The following is a 27,718-nucleotide window of genomic DNA, read 5'->3' as shown; positions in this document are numbered from 1 at the left end:
AAAGTTTAGACTTTGTTCTTCATGTCGTTTGTAATACAAGATGTTACCTGATTGCAATGTTATGCACTCTTTACCCTTTCCTTTTTATCTCTGACCAATTATGTTCCATTTAAAGTCCTTTATTTCTTCTGCTAGCTTGCGCTCAGGTTCTAGCTTGCGCGAGTAAAGAGCTCTAAACTGAATAGGGGCTTTTCAGTACTTCACGGAAGATGGAAGTCCTCAACTCCGACACGTCGCGTCCCAATGGCTGATAGAGAACGTTCCTGTAGATATGCAGGACAGGTGTGTCGTTATTGCACTGGAGCTGTATGATCCATACATGTATAGTGTAAATTACTCACAGGCGACAACTACATCTTAGTTCAACCAGCTGTGAGACTGCGATCAGGCAGGTAAATGGCGACTAAGCAAGAAAATTCTGTGCTCTGCAACCCGGCTGCTAGCAACTGGCGTCATATCGATTCCGGGTCAAATGGTGTGAAATGAGCGACCAAGCAGATGATTGTGGACGACCAGGCAGTATCTGCGAAATAAGATACTGGAAAATCAAACTTAACATTACATAAAAAACACCGCATCGCAACAAGGAATGTTAGGGACTTGCTGCAGCCAGGTAAATTGTATATATTAAAAAATGAACTGATCAAAGAGAAGATAGATATCTGTAGAATATCTGAGACACACTGGGAAGGCTAAGGACATTGGGAGGCCACTCACTACAAAGTTTTTATGTCAAAAGTTAACAAATCAGGACAAAAAGGCATAGCAATATTAATTCAGAAACGTTGGGCAAAATATATACATGAATATCTTCTAGTAAATGATCTAATAATCAAAATAACTCAAAATAAACGTTAAGCCAGCCAAAATGTATAGTATACAGGTATATATGCCAAAATCCGAATCGGCAGAAGATATAGTAGAAGAAACATACCACCTGATACATGAAACCATCTCTAACATTCCTAAAAAAGAACCAATGATGATAATAGGAGATTCGAATGCAAAAATAGGAATAACTAAAATAGATGACTATTTGAAAAAAACGATAGGTGAGCATGGCTTAGGCGAGCGAAATAAACGAGGTAAACGGCTCCTTCACTTTGCCATCAATATGGATCTTAGTATAGTAAACCATCATCTGTGGAGACTATCAACATGGTCTTTGCCTAGAGGACGATACAAGAACCAAATAGATTATATTCTAGTCACTAAATGATGGAGAAACTCAATAATCAACGTGAAGAAAAAACCAGCTGTAGATTGTGGTTCCGACCACAAAATGTTACAAGCAGAATTTTGCATTAAGTTACATAGTAAAACAATCACAAATAAAAGACAAAAAATTGGTTTCAAAACACCCGGAAAAGTTTAGAGAAGCATTAGTAGAAGTTGACCTATCAGTGACTACCGCAAACCCTGACAAAACGTGGGAATATACAAAGAAATGAATCACTGAATCAACATTACTAATTCCAAAGACAAAACAGCTAGGAAAAAACATTGAATGACTGAAGAGACTCTTAATCTTATAGAAGAAAGACAATTCTAGCAAAACTTAACATAAAAACTAGACTCATTACAACTATCAATCAAAATATACTGAGATATTTTGGACATATAACTAGAAGCAGAGAAGGCATGGAGCGAATGATAGTTGAAGGTAATGTAGCGGGTAAAAGATCCAGAGGAAGATCTCCAGTAAGTTTATCGGATCAAATAAAGGACATGACTGGTTACTCATTCTCCGAAGCAAAATAACAAGCACAGGAGAGAGATAATTGTACAAAAATAGTCAAACAAATTACATGACGCCACTACATCTTTACGAAAAGAAGGAGAAAAGATAGAGGAGATTTATTCTTCTAGCTTATAGATTTGATTTTTTCGTATCTATTTAAAGATCTTACGTTGAGTGTTGCTTTGATGTTCACTCTTTTGATGTTTTGCCATGTCTTGCTTCCCCCAGATTTCATGAAGCTGTTCTTTTTGATTAAGAAGTGAGATTTGCCAATTCTGTGTGATTTAACTACTTGGGGACTTATTCCTCTTCTTCTTCTTAAAGTGCCTATCCGTTCCGGATGTTGGCGATCATCACGGCTATCTTTACTTTGTTTATTGCAGCGCGGAACAGTTCAGTGGTAGTCGTGTTATACCACTTTCGTAAATTTTGAAGCCAGGAAATGCGTCTTCTTCCCGGTCCTCTCTTACCATTATTCTATCCTATCTTTTTAGAATTCACCATAGTTTTTTGTGCAGGTTATTAGCCTTAAAACACCACGCACTCCAGACGTGTTGGGTGAATATTTAATCAGCCGCCCATTCTGGATCAGACGCTATTCGTAGCTGTCCACTCTGGATCAGACGCTACAATTGTGATCTTATACTATCCCTAAAATTAAGGGTTGCCAGCTCCGCTATCATCGCCCTACCGAAGGTATTCCTTGTCGCCTTGGATGCCGTTCTGGACTTCATCCGTGACCCTTAATAAGGGACCTTTAGCAGGTACTAGCTTCCCGAATCAAGAAGCCCCTGAAATCTGCTGAGAGCAAGGATTAATTCACTTTTCCTGATAGAACTATTCAAGAGAGTCCAAGGACTTCCAAGGAGTTCCTACTCACTACTCATAAAAATCCTTAAAATATCTTTATTAATATCGAAGTTATTACAACTTAAAATTTTAAAACCCACAAGTTACCTGTCAAAAAATATTACTCTGACCTTCATAATTAACTGACTTTCATCGAAATATAATTTTAGTTTAAATCCTGGTGGTCTCTACCAATCCATTTATCTATAAACGGCGTCTAGAGATGTAAGTGCCCACTTACTTCTCGTCTATTTACATCTTCAATATCATTTTTTAGTAAAATTCATTTACCTAATTCTAAACAATGCTTTGATATTTACTATAAAATGGACGGAAAAAAATACTTAATTATTGCTAACAACTCAATAGTGGATTCATATGTAATTAAATAATTAAGTAAGCAAATTTTACGTAAACTTGTTAGTAATATCTTTAAATCACCATAAAATTTAGTTAAGTATCATTCAAATGATTTTACTGTATGTAGCGTTTACGTTTATGGGATACTTCATTATATTAATACGTTTCTATTTTAAAGCCTATCATTAATGAAAATTAAATGTTTTTATAAAACACATTAAATGAATTGCATCTTTCTGGGAAGTTCAAGGTTAAGAAAACGTTGTTTCAATGTCTAACATATTTGGGTAGTATTTTATAAAGTAGTAAAATAGGTAAAATCTAAAAAACCAGCATGGACAGATGGAATTATTAATGAGCCAATTAGAAACGGAAGAGAAGAAATGATGCGACGGATTTACGAAATTGTCAAAGAAATTTGGAAGACAGAAAACTTTAGTTGATCTTGGAGAAAAGGGCAACTAACAAACTATTTATTAAAAAGAAGGCCCAATAAATGCCCAAATTCACAGAGAAACTTCTCTACTTAATACCACTGTAAAATTTTCGACTTGAGATTAAGAAAGCCTAAAGAAACGCATCGAGAACACATTAAGACAATACCATCAGGGCTTTAAAATCATCAGGGAAATCAACCATTGACGTCGTACATCTGTTAGCACAATACATTAAGTAGTGCTTCTTCTAGAAGGTTAGTTATTATATTATATCATAATTTTATTTACCGCAGCTCTTAAGAAGTACAACGAAGACTGACCAAACCACTTACCAGGTTACGAAGCCATAATGTCCTTCTTCGATCGGGATCTCTCTTTCCACATATTTTGCTGAATAATAAGATGGAGAACTCCATATCACTTTGGGATATCATTCTGGGTGTCGCATGACAAGAAATATACTTTAATTTCTGTATTTTTATGGTTTTCACAACTTGGTGTTGTTTTTTTAAACGTTGTTGTAACTCTTCATTTGCTACTCTGTCACCCCAACTTATGCGTAGCAGCCTTCGGTATATCTACATTTTAAAATCTTGAAGTTTATTTAATAGCGATTTAGTAAGCATCCAGCTTTCAATTCCATACAATATTGTGGAGAATATGTAACATTTGACAAGTCTTATTTTCAGATTATTGTTAATATTCCGTCCATAATTAGAATCCTTTTTTTATTCGGAAGAACACTGATCTGACCTTTTCAATGCGGATTTTATTCTCTTTGCTTTTATCCCAATTGTCATTTATATTCGAACCGAGATAGTAATGTTCTCAGTTTTTTCTATTGCAGTAACTATGTAGTGGTATGCTGTAATTATGTAGTCGTCTACTGGTGTTTTGCTGATTATCATATATTTAGTTTTTAACCGTAATACCTATATCAACCTATGTAAGTGCCTTTTTGAGAATATGTTCGGAGTACAGATTAAAAAGCGGTGGAGAATTTTAAATAATTTAGAAATATCTAGGCCAATTCCTACATTTGCTTGCTGGTGATAGTAGAAATTTTGTATAATTCTTAAGACTTTGTTGTCTACTCCTTCTCATCCAAGAATCTCCATCAGTTTTACATGTCTAACTTTATCGAATAAACTAAATTAAATTATAACACTAGCAGAAGAACAACAAGGTTTTAGGTAGGGAAGATCATGCACCGACGCTATATTTATAATGAGGCAGTTGCAAGAGAAATCATTAGAATAAAACAAAGCAGCATATCTATGTTTTGTTAACCCTAAGAAGGCATTTGACTAGGTCAAATTAAAGAACGTTATCCACTTATTGTACGCCAGAGAGATACATCTAGGAATAATCAAAACGATCGAAAATATCTACTAAAACAACGCAATAAAAGTAAAAGTGGAAGAAGAACTAACCTACCCTATTGAAGCTGGCAATGGGATTAAACAGGGAGATTCCCTGAGTCCTCTATTGTTCAACCTGATTCTGGATGAAATAATAAAAAATAAGAACAAAAAAGGATACCAAATGGAAAAAAAACAACTTAAAATAATCTGCTATGCAGACGACGCAATACTACTCTCTCAAAGTGAAGACGATTTACAACATATGCTGCACCAATTTAATATAACCGCCAGAAAATTCAACATGTTAATTTCCCCAAAAAAAGACAAAATGCATGGTTACAACAGCAAATCTACTAAGATGTAAATTGGAGCTGGACGGTCAAATAATAGAACAAGTGATAAAATCACATTATCTAACTACGAAAAACTCGAAACTGAAGTGAAAGATCAAGTGAATAGAGCAAAAAGAGCCGCAGGCTGTCTGAATAAAACAAAATAGAGAAATAGAAATATCGGGAAAGAAATGAAAGGCAGAATTTACAAAACAGTCATCAGGCTAATAATGACATACGCAGCATAAACAAGACCTGACACAGAGAGGACAAAGAGAATGTTAGAAACAGCAGAGATGAAAACACTTTTAAAAATTGATGGCAAGACACTATGGGACAGAGCTAGAAGTACATATATACGACGTAGATGCAAGGTGGAGAACATCAAGAACTGGGTAAAAAATAGAAGAGTAGAATAGAACGATAATATAAGCCGAATGACAACAAATAGAGTAGTAAAGACGGTAAGAGACAGTTCCCCAATAGGAAGACGATCAGTAGGAAGACCACGAAAACGATGGAACGATAACTTACTTGAGGCAGATTATAAAACAGACAGTCATGTTTACATAAAAAGAGGTAGAAGAAAAACTTTATCGAATGCTTTCTTAAAGTCTCTAAAGCACATATATTTAGGTCAACCTATGAACCAGTACTTGCAAGCTTAATATTGCCTGTCTTGTTCCAAGAATATTACGGAAACCAAACTGTTTATCACTGATTTCTCCTTTAATTCTAGCATAAATTTTGGAGTGAACCATCCCATGAAACATTTGTAAACGTCACTCATAAGACTAATGGCCCTATAGTTGAAGCACTTTTCAATCTTTTGGTACATTCCGGGTATCGTATTATTTTTTCAAAAGGTTAAAAATAGATTTTTTCCTTTTATTTCGAAGTATTTTAAATATTTCTGTTGGTATTTTATCTTATCCGTAGGACTATTTACCCATTTTTATTGCATTTTCTAATTCTTCCATTATTATTGTGGGACCTGTAATACAATTTTGTTATTTCTTTTACTTGTCGTTCATCGCTAAATAGTTGTTTAATGTACTCTCGTCATCTTTTTAGTTTATTGATATCGTTTATGATAAGGTTACTTTCTTTGTCGACAAGGTTGTATGATCTTATTTTTCGTATAGCAGCAACCTCTTTTATCTTGTATTGTCGTTCATCGCTAAATAGTTGTTTAATTTACTCTCGTCATCATTTTAGTTTATTGATATCGTTTATGATAAGGTTACTTTCTTTGTCGACAAGGTTGTATGATCTTATATTTCGTATAGCAGCAACCTTTTTTATCTTCTTGTATAATTTAAAATCATGGTGTTTCTTTTGCACATCTTTAATTTCCAGATATTTCTGTAAGTAATTGCTACGAATATGATATATATCCGCAGCTACTATTTATAGGTTTTTAGCAAGCCTTTGACTTAGTTAATATACTCCAACTTTTAGTAGAAAAAATGTTAGTATATCAAGAAAACTAATTGGACGAATAAAAATGATAATAAACAACTTCGTGTTCGGCAGTTTATAATATGGGAAACTATGTTTAAACTATTTGAAACATCAAAATTGATAAACAACACGAGGACATTGTGTATCTTTTTAAAATAACTACATACAAAACAATAATTAAGAAAACAGTAATAAACAAGCTAATTAAAGTAGCCCCACACAAATTATAAGAGATGTATATGATATGGTATTAGAAAACAAGAAAGATAAGTTTAGAACAAGCGCTGAAGACCATTAGAAAGGAGTCAAAAATCAGACGACTAAATATAGATAGACAACAGAGAAAAAGCTAAAGACGAATGGACGAAATGAATAGACGAAAACGAAAGAACAAAGTGTATATAGTCTTTAGAAATATAACATAACAGAGATTTTATAAATTGCTAATCAAATTTAAAAAAACAAATTCTAAAATATAGAAAGATGTAAATAAGTAGGTGTAGTGATCGAAAGCTCTAACAACACAGAAATATGTAAAAGGGTAAGCGTAGGTACGTACTAGTTATACTAAAAATTAGTGAAAACGATTATAGTGACATGTATCATTAGTAGGAAATCCAAAATCAAGATGTTTATATCATCAATCAGACCTATGCAGTGTTATAATACCAACAGTAATTACCTATGCAATGAAAACAATGCGCCTAATGAACAGAGATGAAGGAAATTCTAGAAAACAAGATTCTTAGAAGCATGTTGCCCAGACGAAACCCAAGAGAGGTAATTAAGGCAATTATTTAACAACCACATAAAAACAGACGAACGGAGAAGATATCATTCGTTATATTAAAACCCAAATATTGAAATATTTTGCTCTTATTCAAACACGAGGTGAAGATAATCTCATAACGCAAATATAACATTGGAAAACAAACCCCAAAGGGACGATATTTAAAAAAATCATATTTTGTTATTATAAAAAAGACATTTTTAAAATCAACGCATTAAAATAATTTAAATTTGGAATTACTTTTCCAGCACCAAATTGCTGAAAATTAAATGCTCCGGCATTTTGTTGTGCTATACATTAGTTAGAATTCATGCCAACTAGAGCTTTTTTTGATATATTTGTGCATAATTGATTATATAATCTCGAATATACCTCAAATGCATTCCTAAAATGTTCCTTCCAGTCACTATTCATTACCTATTCCGTATAAAAATCCCGCATCCCACTTACTGTGCGACTCAATATTTGCCGTTAGTCATCGATCATACATCGCAGTGTCGGATGGCATACCGCAAACACTCATAAACGCTTTCCCAATTTTCATCTTCCACCCTCCTGTCATATTTTCAAAACCGCCACGTATCTTAACCCACCTACATGACTTCCCTTATTATTTATCTACCTATTTTCTTTTTGCAGATAGACGGGCAAGGCGAGCCATCATAAATATCCACATGTCGATGTAAAAAAATCAATTTCACAAGGAAGAAGGAAACAAGAGCGAAATGCATGAAGCTATAACCCTTCGGCAACAATAAGTTAGAACAAACACGTCATCCTAGATGGAATTGCAAAAACAAACTACTCTAGAAACAGATATAAATTCAGGGTGGGTCTTGCACTTTCTGCAACAACAAGTTAGTATACAAAATTGTAAGCAGTTTTCGTACAAATGAATTTCAATATTGTTTGCCTGTTTCATATTGAATACTGAATATAAATTGTATATTGAAAAAACTATAAAAGTTAAATAATAGATTTAGAACAAATACAGCCAATAGAAAAGCACAAGATTTTAGATGTGATAAGTCTGATAAGATTAATAATTTTTATCGGCCGTTCACTTTGCTTTGCTGAAATACTAAAATGGTCCAAATAATCTTAGAATTTTCGATAAGTAGTTTTTTGGTAATCAGTCTTATTTAGCTGAATGATTTTTCAGTGTATATCACCTTCAGATATATCTCTCTTGTCACAAAAACTCTACAGCCAATTCTTTGTAAACTGTAAAAAGTGTTCCAAAAAAGTGGTTAAATTTTTGCTAGCGAAAAGACCGATTTTATTATCATCAGTACAAATGAAATGATTTTCTAAATAAAACAACTAGATTCTGGGATTGAGATTTAACAGTAACCTGAAATGGTTTAAACTTATTAATTAACATGATGCTACCTATAAGTTTGCTAAATCTACTACTCCATTACATTTATACCAATCACTCATCTGAAGTAAATTAGACTATGGTACAATATGCTATTTAATGCTAGTAATATTGTTCTTTAAATTTTAGACATTATCCAAACACATCTTGTGCTGAGTGCCTTCTATTCTAGTACAAGTCTGACAAATCTTTTTTGCACTAAACAGACCATCTTTATCTACAAAAAGATAACATATTTTTAATATATAGTGCTAAACTGTCTGGCAACATCAGCAATGTTAAATATGTGCTATTACATACAAATAACATCTCCCACGTAAGAAACAGACTTCTTCTTCTTCTTAACGTGCCCCATCCCTAAGGACATTGGCGATCATCATGGCCTATTTGACTCTATCTGCAGCCGTTGTGAAAAGTTCTATTGGCGTTTTCCCACTCCATTGTCTCAGATTCTTCAGCCAGGACGTGCGTCTTCTCCCCGGTCCTCTTTTGCCTTATACCTTTCCTTGTATGACCAGCCGCATCAATTCGTATTTCTCGTTTCTTAGTATGTGACCAAAGTAGCTCATTTTTCATTTCTTTATAGTGTTGAGTATTTCTTTATCTTTTTTCATTCTTCGTAGCGTTTTCGCATTTGTTATGTGTTGTGGCCAAGACATTTTCCACATTCTTCGATAACTCTACATTTCAAAGTTAATGAGTTTTTTCTCTGTCGCCTCTGTAATTGTGCAGGCCTCAACTCCATACAACAGGACAGAGAACACGTAGCATCTCAATACTCTAGTTCTAATTTCGATGTTGAGTTTTCCATTGCGTAATATTGCTTTCATCTTATTAAAAGCACTTCTAGCTATCTCAATACGCCGCTTTATTTCCGTACTTCTATCCCATTCTTTATTTAGTTCGCAACCTAAATACTGATATCTGTGGACCCTTCCTAAAAGTTTTCCTTTAGCATAAACACTGTCTTCCTCAATCTTGTTCTTGCTTACCACCATGATTTTTGTTTTACTTGTTTTCAGTGCCATTCCATACCTTTCGCAGTATTGGGTAATGCGTTCAACCAAGATCTGTAGTCCTTCTCTGCTGTTCGCAAGGAGTATTGTGTCATCTGCGTATCTAAGATTATTCAGAAGTGCTCCGTTAATAAATATGCCTTCATTTACGTCTTCTAATGCCCCTTTAAACAATTCTTCTGAATTCATATTAAAAAGTAAAAGGGAAAGCACACATCCTTGTCTTACTCCACGATTTATAGGCATTTCTTTCGATTTTTGTTGGTCTATTCGTATTATGGCTTTCTGATATCCGTATAGATTGGCAATGATTCTTACGTCTTCGTCATCTAATTCTGTGTTCTGCAGTATTTTTGCCATTCTTCGTGTTTGTCGGAAGACATATAGACATATGAATACGTCGCAATTGACATCTCGACATCGTTCGATTAGTGTTAGTACAGCAAATAATGCTTCTCTGGTGCCAAAGACTTTTCTGAATCCCAATTGGTTTTCAGCTATTCTATTATCTAGCTTTTTATAGATACGTTTGTGTATCACTCGTAAGAACACTTTTAGAATATGGTTCATCAAGCTAATTGTCCTGTGCTCTTCACACTTCATTGCCTTTGATTTTTTGGGTATTGGAATAAATATTGATATTAACCATTCTTTCATGTTGTTTATCTAACCTTCCTATTTCTTCACACTTTTCTGATAGCTACAGTTCCTTAGCTTCTTTGATTTTTTGTTTGATTATTTTATTAATTTTTTTGTACTGTTGTTCGTTTTTATTCTTGTGTGCCCTTCTTTCCGTAATCAGTTCTTTTATCTTTTGTTTGATTCATTGTTTACTTTTAGATGATGTGTCTTCTTGAAGTTTTTGTTTTGTGATATTTCTCAAGATCTCCTCTACTTTCCTTCATTTATCAGTTGTTGTCAATTGCTTTTGCCTTTCTACTTCCTGAACTTCTTTCTGCACTTGACTTGTTGGTATATATCAGTTTCTTTTAGTTTTCTTAGATTGATTCTCGGTGTTTCGGCAGTTGTTTTTAACTTTTTTAACTTGAGTTGCATGTTTGCTAGAACTAGATTGTGGTCACTTGTTATATCTGCTCTTGGGTACGCTTTAGCCGATATTATGGCATTTCGGAATCTTTGATTTATTATTATGTAATCTATTTGGTTTCTTATTATAATTTCACCATTATCTCTAGGTGCTTTCCATGTATATATTCTTCGATTTGGGAGTTTATACCACGTGTTTTTGATAATGAGTTCGTTAAGAAACAGACAATTAAATTATTACATTTTAACTTTATAGAACTTAGTAGTATATTTTAAAATCACTTAAACTTTACTGAAAATATATATTCGTCAACTATTTGTTCATCACAAATTCACTATCTGTATGAATCATGCTAGATTATCGGCTGTAACGACGTCGTCGTCAGCGCTTAGCAACAGCTGCCCCTCTCTCAGCATGCCTGCACTCCCACCTACAACCTACTACTACCATCGATGCGCGCTGGAGATGGAACACTGGCAAAATATTAAACGCCGTGGCTTATGCTAGAGAACCCTGAGTTCAATTTGGAGTATTGATCTGGTAAGAGCTCATACTTCGAGTCTTTTATTATTGGTTAAAGGCTACCGTCCTTTCCGTACTCTGCGAGTGAGTATTGGTCGATCGCCTGCACCTAGTATTGAACGATCGCTTCCGTTCCTTGTCGGAACGGAAGTTCATTATCCAGTTCATTACAGAACATTCACTAAAATTTACGGCAGACCTAATAAGCAAAGACAGGGAAACAGTCAAAGCCATATTAGGTCTTCTAACAGGGCACTGTAAGCTGAATAGGTACTGTAAACTGATGGGATTATCAGATGATGACCTGTGCAGATTCTGTTACCTCGAAGAAGAAACAGCAGAGCACATTCTATGTCAGTGTGCCAGTCTGGCAAATGTGCAGTTCTTTGTATTAGTAGTAGAAGAAAATCCACCGGCAAATAGCTACATGCAAGGTACAGTCTCGAAGCTATTAGACTTTTTAAAAAGGGTCAGGCTAGCGAATGTTATCTAGGACTGAAGAACCACAATAGATCTGAAAAAATTGCAGTGGAATAGGCCAAAAGACCACCTCTCTAAATCTATCTATCTATCATATCATAAACAACATTATTTTCTCTCATTGTTCTCTATTACGATACTGTCGTACATATCGCTTATATTTACACGATAAATATTCTTACATAAGAATACACAAAATTTTTAGAGATTCAAATTAAATTCGATTTTACATGTGTTCGATTTGAATTTAGTTCAAGACTAAAACGTGATATTAGGAAAAATATAGGTGAACACGAGAATGGAATTGTTATTTTAATACATTTTATGTTTACTAATACGCGACCATGTATAAAAAACGCAAGTCGCATATTTAAAGCAAAAAGGGAGATGTTCAAAAATAAATCAATCAGTTAGTATCGCTGACACAATTTATAATGTAGCAGCAACACGACCTGGATCAACTTTCAAAGTGTTAAGTTATACAATCAATTAAAAAGTTTAATCCGTCTTTCTTTTGGAAAAGGGAACATGTAAAATCAGTTGGGATAATGAAGCGGAATTTCGACACCACAATATAATCAGTCTTCATTATCCTTATTACTTGTTTTAGGTGTCCCGACTTTTGTTATATAGCCAACTGCATTATCCAGTATTGGATTATGAATGCCAGAAGAACTAGTTTATTGGAACTATCCAATGCTTTTTCCATCAAATTGGATTTTATAACGCAAAAGATGTATTAAAAGTTGCTGTTCTTCAATCTTGCAAAAAAATTGGAGAATCACGTTTGACACATTATATATATCGTCATATGCAGCAAATCATACCTTTGGTATTGTTCTAAAGTTTATAACCAATGAAGATGATTGTCTATTATTTTAATAAATACAAATAAAATTAATAATATTTCGTCCAATACAAATGTTGATATAAATTCCAACTAGAAAATTTTTGATTATGTTAAGTTATACAGTTATTTAAATTTGCCTATTTATTAGAACATATTAGCTACTATACCTATATATTATATTGTTAAAAAACTAAAAGACCTGTATCGTTTATTTTGGCTCTAACAGTAATTGAAATAATTATCGGGACAATAGTGCCGGCCCTGGTCATAAATGGCACAAACAAACAATACACTCCTCGAGTAATAAATACGTGATGAATGGATCTTACCTTGCGCTCTTCTCCTCCCTCTCCCTGCGGCCGTCTCGTTAGACGGCGAGGACGACGCCCATCGTTCGAGGCGACGCCGCCGACGAGGAAACAACCGACGCCGAAGACCAGACAAGAGGACGCCGCCGTCGCGAGCGTCAGGACGCGTCGCACTGCGCGCGATTTTCCCGCTACACTGCACTGCACACCCCACGACGAAGAAGGCGATATCCATGCCCTGAATACGAAGGACGACGTCACCTGAAAATTACATAATTGCTTTAATTACCTTAGGTGAGCTTAATGGGGTTGATGTTTGACAAACAGGTCGTTAAGAGAAAATTGGGGGAGGAAATTACTCACTCCCGGGGAAAAATTACCGTGAGTCGGTTGTATTTAAAAAATTAATTTTAGCATTTAGAACGTTTAGGTCAAACAAGTATAAAGTATTTTTATTGGTGCCTAAATGTGTTTAACCAAAGAATTTTTTTAAATTTGAAAGTTAGTTTCAATGTTATATTCATCGATATATAGTATACAAAATATTTATACAGTACGGGATCTTTTTGGTTGGTCAACTACAACAATCGCGGAAATTGTCAAATGTCACTCCCATGCGCAAACCGTAAAAAGATGGGAAGAAGGGAAAGGATGTAAACTTGCCAGGGTAACACTAAGTAACCTTGAAGAGTCAACATCTAAGAAGTACTTGGGAATGACCAGGAAAAACCTACGTTTGGCAGTTGGTTTTTTAACTGGTCATTGTCAACTAAGCAAACACCTCCATACACTGGGGCTAGCAGACACACCTCTATGTAGGAAGTGTGAACGAGAAGACGAAACTGTAGAGCATGTCCTATGTGAATGCCCAGAGTTATCGTTAATACGAGAGTACGCGTTCGGCGAGTCCTGGCCCACACCTGCCCACATAAGAGAGATGTCTCCTGGTGACTTGTCCACCTTCCTAGAATTGGCAGGATGGACAATGAGCTAAGGGTGACAGCTCCCTGGGAGGATGCACAATGGGTCAATTGTGGCCTAAGTGCTGTGAAACTTAACTCGCCCTCCCTACTCTACAGATACAGATACAGATCTACACAGTACTCATTTGACTTCTGGTCATGATATAGCAGCTTATGTTGTTAGAAAATAAATGGGCATCAAATTACTTTCATTATGGAAATAAATACTTACAATTAAAGGGAAAAAGTATGAGATAAATAAAACGAATAAGATAAAAAAGCGAAGTACCTAAAAAAGAGAGTATAGAGTACCAATCAATAAGAAACTAGATCAGTAAGTGTACCAGCTTTTTCAAGTTTCATAATATTTACTTATTCTTTCTAACTGGAATAATCACTGAAAAAACAAAAATGTTAAACTTGAGAAAGCATAAACCAGACAACACAGAGATGTTAGTAGTCATAGTAGATGAAAAATAAAGTCAGTATCGGCAAGAAAAAGGTTTAAAATTTAGTACGACAAAACCGCAATTTCTGGAATGTTTGTTTGAATAAGTGTCTTCTACAACAAATTAAATGGTAAATTTGTATGGTAAAATCATTGTGTAACGTAATGATTTTAGATATCTTAAATCGGTATGACAGAACAATGATTCAAGAAAAGAAGATGCATGCAGTAAATTCAGAGCGAGATTCATGAAATCCAAGAAGACAAGTGACGTATTGCATGACAGAAAAACTCGAATGAAAATGCAATTAAAATTTTTTAAGACCTTCATAAGACCAACTATGATACAGGACACTGAAAGGTGGGCAGTTAAAAAAAAGAAGAAAAATTAAGCGTGGTAAAAAAAAACATTTTTTCAACCATTGCAGGCAGACCTTTGCTAATGGAGTTTACCTAGAATTTTGCCTAGAATTCATATGAACTCTTATGTGATGTAAACCTGTATAATAAAACCTTAAAAAACTCCATCAAGCAATAAAACGAAGACGTCTATGGAAGCTCTCACGTAGTGTCATTTTTATGAACGACACTACGTAATTTCTTTTTCCTTCCCTAGATACCTTCCAGATACGCCTTTATGCCATGTCCAATTAGCCTTAACACTTTTTTGTTTGAGACCCTTGCAGTCCATATATAGCCAGCCACATTTGAATTTTTTGGGATTGGGCTTTCAGGGTCCAAGCTTCTACCCCGTATAGCATTTGTGACAGATCTTTATCTGCTCATCTTAATGTAACTGTGGGTTTATAATTACTCCCGGGTATTTATACTGGTCTATCCTCTCTAACTGTTTATCCCCAATGTCAGTTGTCAACAAATATTTTCGAGATCACCTTTTTGCTTTCTCTGTTAATGTAATAATTTTTACAAGAATGTGTAAATCGCCTATATTTTCTGCCATGATTTAGGTTTCGTCTGCACATCTTATGTTATTAATGATGCTCACTCCAATCCTTACACCTTTAGTTCTTTCCCATGATGCCTCCTGAAATATTAGTTGAAAGTACACATTTAATAACTGTGGCGAAAGCACACATCCCTGTCTGACTCCTCTTTGAATTTCTACTTGGTTTGTCTCACTATCTTCCACCCATACAATCGCTGTTTAATTGTAGTATAGATTTTTGATTAAATTAATATCCTTGTTTAATTGGTAGTTAAATTTAATTAGCTATTGTAAACAGTTTTCTTACATATTCAAATTCAATTTATCTTTTAACTAATTAAATTAATTTACACAATATTCAAAGAAATAATAATTGATACAAATACAACAATTTTTAACATTACATCTTAATGTTATTGTTTACACGTCGCTTTATCACGAATTAGTTTTTCTACAAAATAATTACAATAAATAATTTGTACTGACTTCTTTATTACTTATAGTGATATCAATTATCAGTGAAATAGATTTAAAACTGTAATTTATATCTCAATTACTTAAATTATCTAGAAAACCGGACTTGACCCTAACTTTATTGTCGCGTGCACAGAAGATTTATGTCCAGATTCTCGAAATTTTAAAATTGTAATATAGAAATTTAGAGACTAGGAAGAATTTAAAATTTTTAACATTTAAAATCAAATTAAAATAATTATAGAAAGTAAACTTCTGTTAAATTGATATCAAGAAAAATACAAACTGAAAAAGATACTTATATACTGATAAACTTATATATTAGTATAATTATTTGAATATAATATTAATTATATAAAAGTATACTTGTTTAGTGTATACAGTGTACAACAGGAAGCATCTATCATCTCTTTTACGAAATTTACAGCACAGTAATGTAAACATGTAATTTATACATCTAGATTAGTAAAATTACAATAAAAATTGTGTTTTATTAAATACGAATCTGCACTTTCATTCATAAAATGATTTTTAAATTTATCTCTGACAGATAAAGCAATTTCTAGTATATGGGAAATCGGTCAATACTCACAATCTTAAGTAGTTTCTATTAATAAAGTCAGTAAATTTTGGGCTACCGGTTTCAAGGCTGAAAATATTTGTCCTATCATCAGGTACCTTATTTTTATTTGTATTAAAAAGTAAAAGATGTCAGATACAGAAAAGCTCTATAAACTAAGGTACTTCTGAGAATCACCTTCCTCCTTATGGAATGCATTCACTCTCACTTCTCAGTTTTGTCGGATACTCCGCCTTGGAATAGACCAGTTCCACATTCAATCACTTCTTTATTAGAATTCAGTAGACATGAAACCTCAAGCCTTCTCATAAGACAACAATTCAAAGAAATCATAAGCAAGAACCAATTCCAAAAAATTCTGTATACAGATGCCTCCAAAAGCGAAGCAGGCGTTGGATGTGCCGTTACCACATATGATGAAATAATAAAATAATCTTTTTTACTGAATTTATGCAGCATATACACTGGAGAACTTTATGCGCTACTAGAAGCTTTTAAAAAACTAAAAACAAATGATAAAAACCAATTAAGATGCACAGACTCCCTGTCGTCACTAAAATCGATAAAAGTCTATACTCTCAGCATCCCTTAGTTCAAGAAATCCATTGGACTTACAGTGCACTCGCTTTTCAAGGTGTAAATGTCACGATCATCTGGCTACCATCCCATATCGGCATCCCCGGTAATGAAAAAGCAGACCAAACAGCCAAGCAAGCTTCTTGTGTAAACAGTCAATCCTCAAAAGCCCAACATATTCAAATCCATAATGACCTAAAGCAAATTTTCAAGCAACCACAGTATCATACCTGGCAAACCCACTGGAACACAATCAAGAGTGCTTTACATGAGATCCGGCAGACTGTTGAAAAATTTGAACTTCTAACTATCTCTAGAAACGAAAAAGCTGTCATCCGAAGATTAAGAATAGGACATAGAACCGATTTTAAATAGAACATTTTTATACCCGATTCACCCATGAATACTTAATGAAGTCCGAGCCGAAGCCCAATTGCCAAAACTGCTTAAGTGTATTAACTGTGAAACACATCCTCATCGAGTGTCCCCGGTACGCAAAACACAGAGTGCAAAATAAACTTAAGTCTAATATCAAAGACGTTTTAAACTCACCCGATTAAGTCTTTAACCTAATTGGTTTCTTGAAAGACATTCAGTTGTTCAACAGAATATGACCCCTTGTTTTCCATGTACTTTACTTATATTATTTAGTGATAGGATCTAAGCTCATAGATTAACTGTAGCAATTAATAGAGATACATTAATTTAAATAAAAAAAACCCTATAATATTTTGTTATGAATATTTAGTACGATGTTATTATTATTTTATATATTTTGTCTCTAGCTGTTCTGTCAAGATTTATAATTAAATTAAATAAAAAATTTTTGGATGTGAAATTTGACGAAAAATTTCATCATTTGAAAGCAATTTCTGCTGGCCTATTAGGACCTTGTGATTGAGATATGTTTATTAAGCGTGAATCCATGTCTCAGTTTCCGCAGATGTTGAATTTTTTTAAATTAAAAGGGCACAACATTCAAGAGTGATTGTTTCAACCTTATCTGGAGTCAAATTAATTTTTGATGAAAGCACTCTAAACCTATTAGACATTGTGCCAAATAAATTTTCAATAACTCTCCGTGCTCGAGACAAACGATAATTACAAATTCTTTTATCTTTTGATAAATTTCTTGTGGAATAAGGTTTCATCATGTGTTTTGATAGGGGAAATGCATCATCGCAAAAAAATACATGATAGAGCAGATTTTTAGTTGATTTTTTTCTTGCTTGTTTAAATAAGAAGAAATGTTGCAATAGAAGCAGCGGATAATAATAGACTTTTCTTATCCATCGTAAAATATATCTTATATAAAATAACAAAGGTCAAAATAGGGAAAAATTTGTATTATATATCTATGGGAAAAATGAGGTTAAAACATTGTTAAAAGAAAAAGAAGAAGAACATTGAGGTTAACAGTATATGTACCAATATAAAAACCATACTTTTTAGCATGTAATGCGCAGAATCACCTAACATTTTCTGGTATGAAAATGTGACAATGTAATACAAAAAACTTCTTGTATTCAATATTGTATACAATCATTTTAAGTTATTTTGTTTTGTCGTTTGCTGTTAACATAAAAAAAGTATAGTCTAAAACAGTCTTAACATTGAGGGTGAGTATGCCAATTCTTGAAAGATAACCTATCAACAACAGGTTGGTTATACCATTATTTCCCAGAATTATATTAATCTTTTTTTGAGAACGATTTACGGAGTGAAAATCGAAACATCGAAGTTTAGTTAGTTAAAAATGTAATTTTAATTACATTCAATTGTGACTTAATTAATATAATAATAGAATAAAACTAATTTAAAAAAAATAATCAAAAGCAATTCCTTTCATTAAATGAAGCAAATTGCATACCACAAGCACACTCCTCAATAGAAGGTATTCCGATAGCAAACAAAAACTAATTAATTTTGCCAAATGAAGAAAATTCCGCAGCACACTCGTCAGTAGAACTATATTCTTTGGTAGAAGCTATTATGACATAGTTAACGTTATTAAAAGATTAAGTTGCTAAAAAAGCTAATAAATGAACAGAGTGGTTAAAAATACAAACGACCGATTGACCAAAGCTCAAAAACAAATTCATGACTTAAATTCCAAATTAGGTATAAACGAAGCTATTACACTTCTTTTTTCTTTTTAAACAAACTCTTTATATATTTTTTATTAGAATGAAGAGATAGGAACCATAATTTCAAAATGAGTTAACTAAATATACATAAAGAACCAAAACTAATTACCAATATACCTACTTTAAGTAATCTTTTAAATGGGTTTAAAGCACTTTCAACACACTCAAACACAAAAACATAACCTCCAAAAAAAGAATACCATTATTATATAAACATTCACTTCCAAGAAATACACATGGACTAACCCAAGGTTAGTTGAGGTGGAGCTAAAGCATCACTGAACAATAGATAACATAAATCATTTCCTACCCTTACAAAACATCAACAATTGTACATTCATCTCAGGTCAGTCCCTTTTCAATAGGTGCAGGGTGCATTGCAAGCGGCCATTACCGATTTTTTTTGAATACTAACCAAAAAAATATTTTTTAGGGGTAGTTTCTTTGACGTGAAGTACGTGACTTGATGATTTTATCAGTTGTATATGTGATATGAAAGTGTAAGGGATATATTTTGTAATGAAGCTAAAAATTAACAATATGCAAGATCATCAAAAAAAGGTAAATAGACACAGTATTTTTACTGATTACATAAAATGGGATACTATATTATTCTCTCATATATTCTGCTCTTATTTTCTTTGAGTTTTCCTATTTCCTATTAATATCTCACACTTTTTTAGTATATTTTTATCGCAAATAAAGAAAAAATACAATTTTTGATCGTTTAAAATTTTTTGAAACTTTAAAGAGATTTGAGGTAAATCCAAAAAAAATTGCAATTTTTTATATTAATTTTCCTTTGTATATCAATTCAAAACCTAAATCCTTCTTATTTTCTTTATACCAAATTTTATCGCATTATATATGCATATAATTTTTTTTATTTTATTTTATTTCCTTCTCCTTATTCAAATTTTGCTTTTGCTACACTGTTATACTTTAATTTTTTCATATTTTTTTAAAAACGCATCGGTCTTGCATACGTTTGTTAACTTTTGTTATTTATAGTAGAGTACCAACATAATCCTGTGGGCAATTTGTCGATTTATTGTACCATTTTCGTTATATAGGAGCCAAGGTATTTAAATTCTTCTACTATTTATACTATTCCTAGTTTTTCTCCAAGTAATCCTATGTCCCCAACTATTCCTCTACCTCCTAACCACATTAACTCCTCTTTCGATATGCTAATCCTAAGTCTTCCCTCTTCAATAGCCCTTGACCAGCCTTCCAACTTCTCTTCCAACATATCTTTGCTCTCCTCTACTAACACGCTATCATTACCAAGAAGCATTGACCAAGAAGCTTGCTCCCTTACTTTCTCTGCCTACATCCATAACAAGATTAAACAGGTAGGGACTCAGTAAAAAGCCTTGATGCAGACCAACCGTTACTGGAAAACTTTCGGTCAATCCGACACAAATCCTTACTTTGGTGTAAGATCTCTCACATATGTCCTTCACGAGATTAACGTACTTCTCAGCAACCCATTTCTCATACATCTCCATAGCTCTTGTCTAAGAACTGTGTCGTACGCCTTTTCTTTTTGTCGTATTTCTCTCCCAACTATCTTAAAGCAAACAAGGCATCCGTTATTCGTTGTCCTCCTCCCTGACATATAAACAAACTGTTCTTCTATCGATGTCTCTCTTCTTAACCTTCGCTCTTTCAAATTTTCATTGGGCATGACATTAACTTTATCCCTGTATAGTTCTTAGAGTGCTGAATGTCTCCTTTCTTTAATGATATCAGCACACACTCTCTCTCTCTCTCAATGCATTAAGCATCCTTTCTTTCTTATATATCCTACTCATCATTTGCCACAAAATATCAATCCCTTCCTCTTCTAGAGTCTTTCAATCAGGTGCTACTACCTTAGCATTCTTCGTCCTATTTAACGACTCGAAAATATCATCTCTTGCTATCTCGGGTATTACATTCTGATTTGAGATCCCACGTCCTCTGTCTCTCCTCTGGTGTTCTTTGTTTAGCAACTTTCTAAAGTACTTATACCATCCTTGCTTTATTTCAATATCAATTCCTAACACTCTTCCATTGGCACTCCTTATTTGCCACACGTGGGTCAAGTCCTTTGATGAATTGTCCCTTGCTTTATCAATACTGTATAACCTTTTTATCCGCTCTGGTGTTTCCCTGTGCAGACGATCCAACTCTTCATACACCTGTGCAGACGATCTTTTCTTGGCAGTAGCTACAGCGCGCTTCGCTCCCCTCTTTGCTACCTTGTATATATCCTAATTTATAAATCTACAAATGGTTAACGCCATAACGTTTTTAAATTAGAGTAAGTTAATATTTTAAATAAAATTCAATATTTTCAAACAAACATTTTATAATCTTGGCAAAATAAGACAATTATCTTTTAAATGTTATTGGGGTCCGCTGTACTTAAAGTTATTACTTCTTAACTAGAACTCTGTTGTTCGGTCCTCCTGGCTCTTATCTCTACCCTTTACCACATCTGTAAATTTAAAGTTCATGTCTTTAAAATAGTTAGAAGCTTTCTTATACACTCTATATGTTAGTGGTTTCGACAAAACTATATAAAATTTATATTAATTATATTATAATTTACTCTTCTAACTCGTTGGTTTAACATTAACATTTAACATTACTTGGTAATTGCTTAGAACACTTTGTGATTCCATCCCTTTCACTATAATAGATTTTTTTACCAATTATTATCATCTTGAGATTTAACTTTTTGTTTGGAATCGGCATACAAAACTTATTCTTTTAAAATATCTTCCTTTGTCTGAATTTGACTGGTCTGTCAGAAGCAAACAATGTATGATTGTTAATACGATAGCAAGTGGCGTTAGGAGCAAATATAATAATTTATTGGATTTGTTTAAAATATAAAAAATAAATATAACAATATATATTATAATAATAATAATAAAATAACTTTATTCAATTTTAAAAATACAGAAAACTTAGTATGAAGCTTAGCTTCAAACGCCTCCTGTACCACTTTTTTTTATGTCTTACTCTATCGAAAGCTTTTTTGAAGTCAACAAAGTACAAGTGTAGGTCAACGTTTACATCACGAGATCGCTGAATCAGTATGTTGATGGCAAATAGTTCTCGAGTACCATTCCATTTCAGAACCCGAACTGCGTATCAGTAATTTCCTCTTCTAACTTTTCATAGATTTTATTATCAAGAAATAAATAAATATATATATATATATATATATATATATATATATGCTAGAAATAACTAATATGGTAAGAACCTGTAAACAGAACAAGTCAAGGGCGAAACTTAATTTGTTGTTGTATATGGATGATTTGAAATAATTAATGATTTCCATACGAAACCGCCAATGCTAAAAACTGTAAAATCTTTATAAAAATTAATGGGAAAATCCCAGTAGTTGGCTGTATACCATCGTTAAAAAAACATACAGAAGTTAAAACACTTCACAATTGTATTTTTATATACCTAAATACAATTGTGAAGTGTTTTACCTTCTGTATGTTTTTTTTGTAAAATCTTTCTCAAATGACATTGATATGCACTTCGAGTAAGCGTCGTAGAAAAATTCAAGAAGTATACGATACGTAAAACAGTCAAAACAGCGAGTTTAAGGAAAAAATAATATGTACAAATATCTCGGAGTAAAGCAAGTTTATAAATCAACGATAAATACAAGGAAAGTAAAACATTATCGTCTTTTTCTACATCAAAACAGATATAGAGAATCTTCAGCAAAAACTATAGACACTTCTCACAGAAACACCTAAACATCATGCCCTCCGTACAATAAAAAGAAGAATATCACAGCGTTACTTAGGAGGAAATTGACTTGATGGATATAGACAGGTAAACAACTAGAAAAACAACTTGCTAATTTATTATTTTCATCTGCGTTACATCGTGCAATCTGCTCAGTAGATGAGATAACAAAGCATAAATTGACGCAACAAGAATCACGAACAATTCATGTAAGGAAAAACAATGGACAAATAGCTGAATTTGCGTTAAGCTGTTAAAGTATTTTTCCATTGCTTTTTGACATTTTTTTTTAACTATCAGAGTTTCTGATAGTTAGAACATATAAGAAACAAGGACGTGCAAAGCATGACAAAGGTGGAACATGTAATTGAAAGAATTGTGCAAATAAAATGGAGCTGGGAAGGACACGTGGCACGACAGGATACTTAAAAAGATGAATGAGAAATATTATATATTGGAGACCATGAGAACACAGTCGTAGTAGAGGAAGACTACAAAGACGGTGGCTAGATAACATCAAAGGAAAAGTGGGAAGAAACTTGCATCAAATAGCACAAAAAAGAGAAAAGTGGAAATCTCATGGTAATGTCTTTGTCCAGAAGTGAATTTAAACAGGCTGAAGAAGAAGAAGGAGAAGAATCCATATTTAAATGATCATTTTGTCATTAAACTAATAAATTTTAACCATTTTCTTTAAAGAATCTTTTAAAGCTTTCCTCCATTGATCCATGCTACCTTGGAGACACATATGCCTTTATGATCGCGAATATCCGGGTGCAGATAGCTTTTCTTAGAAACCGAGAAAAGTCCCTACCAGCAATAAAGAAAGTATATCAAAACGAATAGAAGAATTTATACACATCTACAAATAACGAAAAATTAGGACATTTCCAATTACCAAAATAATCCTAGGGATTTAATATGTAATTTAGTTATTTACTACTTATATTATTTGATTTGCATACCTTATATTAATGTAATAAATAAAATGCATTAGGGTTTCAAAGAAACGAAAAAAACGATAAAAAACCTTGTAATCATTAACGTCCATATAAAACTTCTACATAGAGGTATGAAAGTATTATATTAAAAGATTTTGTCTATGATTATACACTCACTAAATAAGTGTAAATTTTCAACTGCAGGAAACTACCATTGTAGAATAAGTAATATACGCCTTATTAACATATTAAAGTCACGTCTAGATTTGAAAATTTAATTTAAAAATTATGGTTATTACGGCAAGCTTCCCTTGAGGGTGGCGTAGGTCGCTACCAGATTTTTAATATTTTAAGTAGTGTGGCTCAAATATAAATTTTTATTTTTCAGTACAGATTCACTATATATATATATATATATATATATATATATATATATATATATATATATATATATATATATATATATATACATATATATATATGGAAAAGAATAATGCGAGTGAATAATAAAAGTAAAAAGTAATGGCATGTCTCGCAAAACAGAAAACCAAAAATGGTATATCGAAAGTATCACTACAGGAGCAATGCAACCAATTTGTGGCATTAGAGTTAGAAGACCCTGATGGTTTCCAGGGCAACATCTAACACCAACAACAGAGGAAGCTACAGCTACCTGGGGAAAGGAATGTTTTAAACTTTTCAACGTTTGGCATAATTAGCATTTAAAAGGGTGACATGCTATTGAAAACGTAGCGTACATTCATATATGACTCCTAAATTTCTGCAACTATTAACATTTTTTAGAGGTTCATTTTTTATAATTAATTTTAAGTTATCCTGAACAGTGGCTTTATAATTTTTTGAACAATATAACAAAGAATTACATTTCTTAGCATTTAGTTTAAGATTTCATCTAGTGGAATAAGTACAAATAGATTCCAAATCCTGATTTATTTTTTGTGACGCTTGATTTACAGAGTTAGGTTCAAAAGAGAAATACAGTTGTGTGTCACCTGCAAAAGAGTGCAATTTTAAATTATTTAAAGATTTATACAGGTCAAAAATGTATATTGAAAAAAGAAGAGGACCAAGAACCGAACCTTGAGGCGTCCCTGAAGTGACAGATGCAAATTCTGATGAACTATTATCGATTATGACCTTTTGATAACGATTTACCAAATAAAATTTGAAAAACTGTAAGGAGGTATCATCAAATCCAAAATATTTCAATTTAGCACACAGAAGAGCGTGATCAATAGTGTCGAAGGCTTTAGAAAAATAAGGCAAGATGACTGAGGTTGCTTTTCCTACTTCAAATGATTGAAGTATATTAGCTGTTAAGTAAAGAAGCAGGGTCGTTGTACTAAACTCTTTTCAAAAGCCTGATTGTATATACGTAACTACATTTTTTTTTTAAATATAATCGTATGTCTGTTTATAGATAACCTTTTCTAAAATTTTGACAGTCCCGGTAGAATGCTTATTGGGCGAAGATCATTAAGTGATTCAGGTTTATTTGATTTGGGCAGTGGTTTCACCAAAGCGTATTTCCAAGTGTTCGGAAAATAACCTACCTCCAAACAACAATTTATAATGTGCGTAATATAAGGGGCAGTAATAGAAAGGGAGAGTTGTAGCATCTTTGCAGAAATATTATCACATCCAACAGCTTCCGATTTTAACCCTAATATTAGTGATTTAATTTCATCAATAGTGGCTAGTTTAAACGAGAAAATAATATCTGGGTTGAAAATATTTGACTGATACCATTGGGTTGTCTCAGGACAACAATTTACAGGGCTAAAGACAGATGTAAAATAATTATTTATAGCGATAGGATCTTTAAGCTCATGAAGGATCTCTATAACTGGTTTATTTACAATTTTGAATAACCACATAGCTTTCCAAAGTTATTTTTTATTCGAAGAAGCAGACCGATAATTTAAATAACCATTCTTCTCCAGACTGACTGCGTCAGTAACTGCGTTTCGAAGATCTTTATAGTAACTATAAAGTAGTATATATATAATACAAAACAACGCTATTTAAAATTTGCAGTTTAAGCATTTTTAAAAACTCTTTAAAAGCCACAACCTTAATCTGGAAATAAAAGTAAGGCTTCTACGATGTTATATCTTCTCGATATTATACTACGGAGTTGAATCCTGGACACTCACTGAAGCAATGGAGAAAAAATTTGAAGCCTTTGAGATGTGGCTATACAGAAGAATCCTGAGGATATCATGGATGGACAAGATAACCAACGAGACTGTACTACGAAGAATGGGAAAGAAAGATAAATGTTTTATACGATTAAAAGGAGAAAGTTAGAATATCTCGGACACATAATGAGAAACGGCACTAAATACAGATTACTGAAAATAATCCATCAAGGCAAAGTATTTGGAAAGCGAGGAATTGGGAGAAGAAGAATATCATGATTAAAACACCTGAGGAAATGGTGCTGCACAATAACAACGAATCAATTTAAAGCATCAGTTAATAAAATAATTATAGCCAGAATGATCGCCAATATTTGACACGAATAGGCACCAAAAGAAGAAGAAGAAGCAGTTTTAAAAAAGTTTTAAATACTTCAAAATTTTTTTACATATAAAAGAGCATTCCAGCTTTTAAATAAAATTCGGATCATTGAAATCCGTTTAATAGGCTCTCCCTATATATAGAATTAAACAAATAGAATGACTTTTAATTTTCATTTAAAAATTATTTCTACTGAAAATTTAGTTACCTCAAAAATAAAATTAGATGTTTATTCATTGCTTGTCCCATATTTTTCCTGTATTTACTTTTTCCATCTATTTATTTAAATATTGTTCTAAAGCTATTTTCTTGTGGCATTTTAAAGTAATTACTATTTAAATGGGAATAAGCCACAACAATTAAAGGTTAAAGTACGTTTATTAACGTTTCAATTTCCACTTCGGAAATCGTTCTCAAAATACAAACATTAGTAAATTAAATAATTTTTTTTTTGGAAATTGAAACGTCAATAAACGTACTTTAACCTTTAATTGTGGCTTATTCCCATTTAAATAGTAATTATTTATTTAAATGTATAAAATAAAGAAACTTCGTAACAATATTTAATAAATGCCTATGCTTTCATTCTCATCATCTAATTAAAAGCGCACACCATATTTGTAAACCATCTTTAACAGAATTATCCGTACAACAACCTTTTGCTTATGCAGCCTTGAGTTGAAATACCTACAAATATGTAAATGACTACCACCTATGAGTAGAAAAGTTGCAAAAGCTGCTGCATCAAGAATAAACGTTCGTTAGATTGTCAAGTTGGTGGGACAGGCTGTTACCAATTTGATATCTGTTTTATGCACCATTGCTTTGGCGATCCATGCGAAATCAGATAATGGCAAACGTATTTTTCTCATTTTGTTTAAACGGATCTAGTAGATATTTGCATGTAAATGGCCGTATCAAGAACCGAATCGACGATATTCGTACTCGGTTCACGATAAATTCCCTTATTTTATGTTAATTAAACAACATATTTTCTTTGCTATATTGTCAACGATAATTAAGATTTGCCATATTATGGCTCAACCTTAGTTAGTGAACGTTTGCCAGGAGTGGGCTTGTCTTTACTTTTATATACATATTCAGTTATCCAATAAAATATTAAGACTTATACAGTACTGAACAAAAGGCATAACTTTTAACTGTTCTATCATATGCAGTTTTTGGTTTTAATTCGTGAAATATGGTATCTAGTTATATAACAAGTAGATTAAAATCTCATTCGTTATAATTAAAAACCAAATATAAACTACTTGACGTTTTGAATTAAAGTGATCTTGAGTTTGAGTTTTATTATATTAAATTTGTAAAAATGTATATAACAAATGTGATAACTAGACTAGTAAATATGCACTAATTTACCCAAAAATATGCA

General features: G+C 32.8%; 1 long non-coding RNA gene across 1 annotated transcript in view; it reads left to right on the top strand.

The window, feature by feature from the left end:
• LOC140433249 (uncharacterized) overlaps positions 1-27,718 on the top strand; it is a 182,079-nt gene that overhangs the window by 134,634 nt on the left and 19,727 nt on the right. Inside the window, exon 3 of the long non-coding RNA XR_011949898.1 lies at positions 7,977-8,194. This is a non-coding gene — a long non-coding RNA (uncharacterized lncRNA). The remainder of the gene's footprint in view (positions 1-7,976; positions 8,195-27,718) is intronic.

The sequence above is a fragment of the Diabrotica undecimpunctata genome, chromosome 2, assembly GCF_040954645.1.
Source record: "Diabrotica undecimpunctata isolate CICGRU chromosome 2, icDiaUnde3, whole genome shotgun sequence".
Taxonomy (NCBI): Eukaryota; Metazoa; Arthropoda; class Insecta; order Coleoptera; family Chrysomelidae; genus Diabrotica; species Diabrotica undecimpunctata.
The sequence above is the reverse complement of the archived record's forward strand: the minus strand, read 5'-3'. Positions and strand labels throughout refer to the sequence as shown.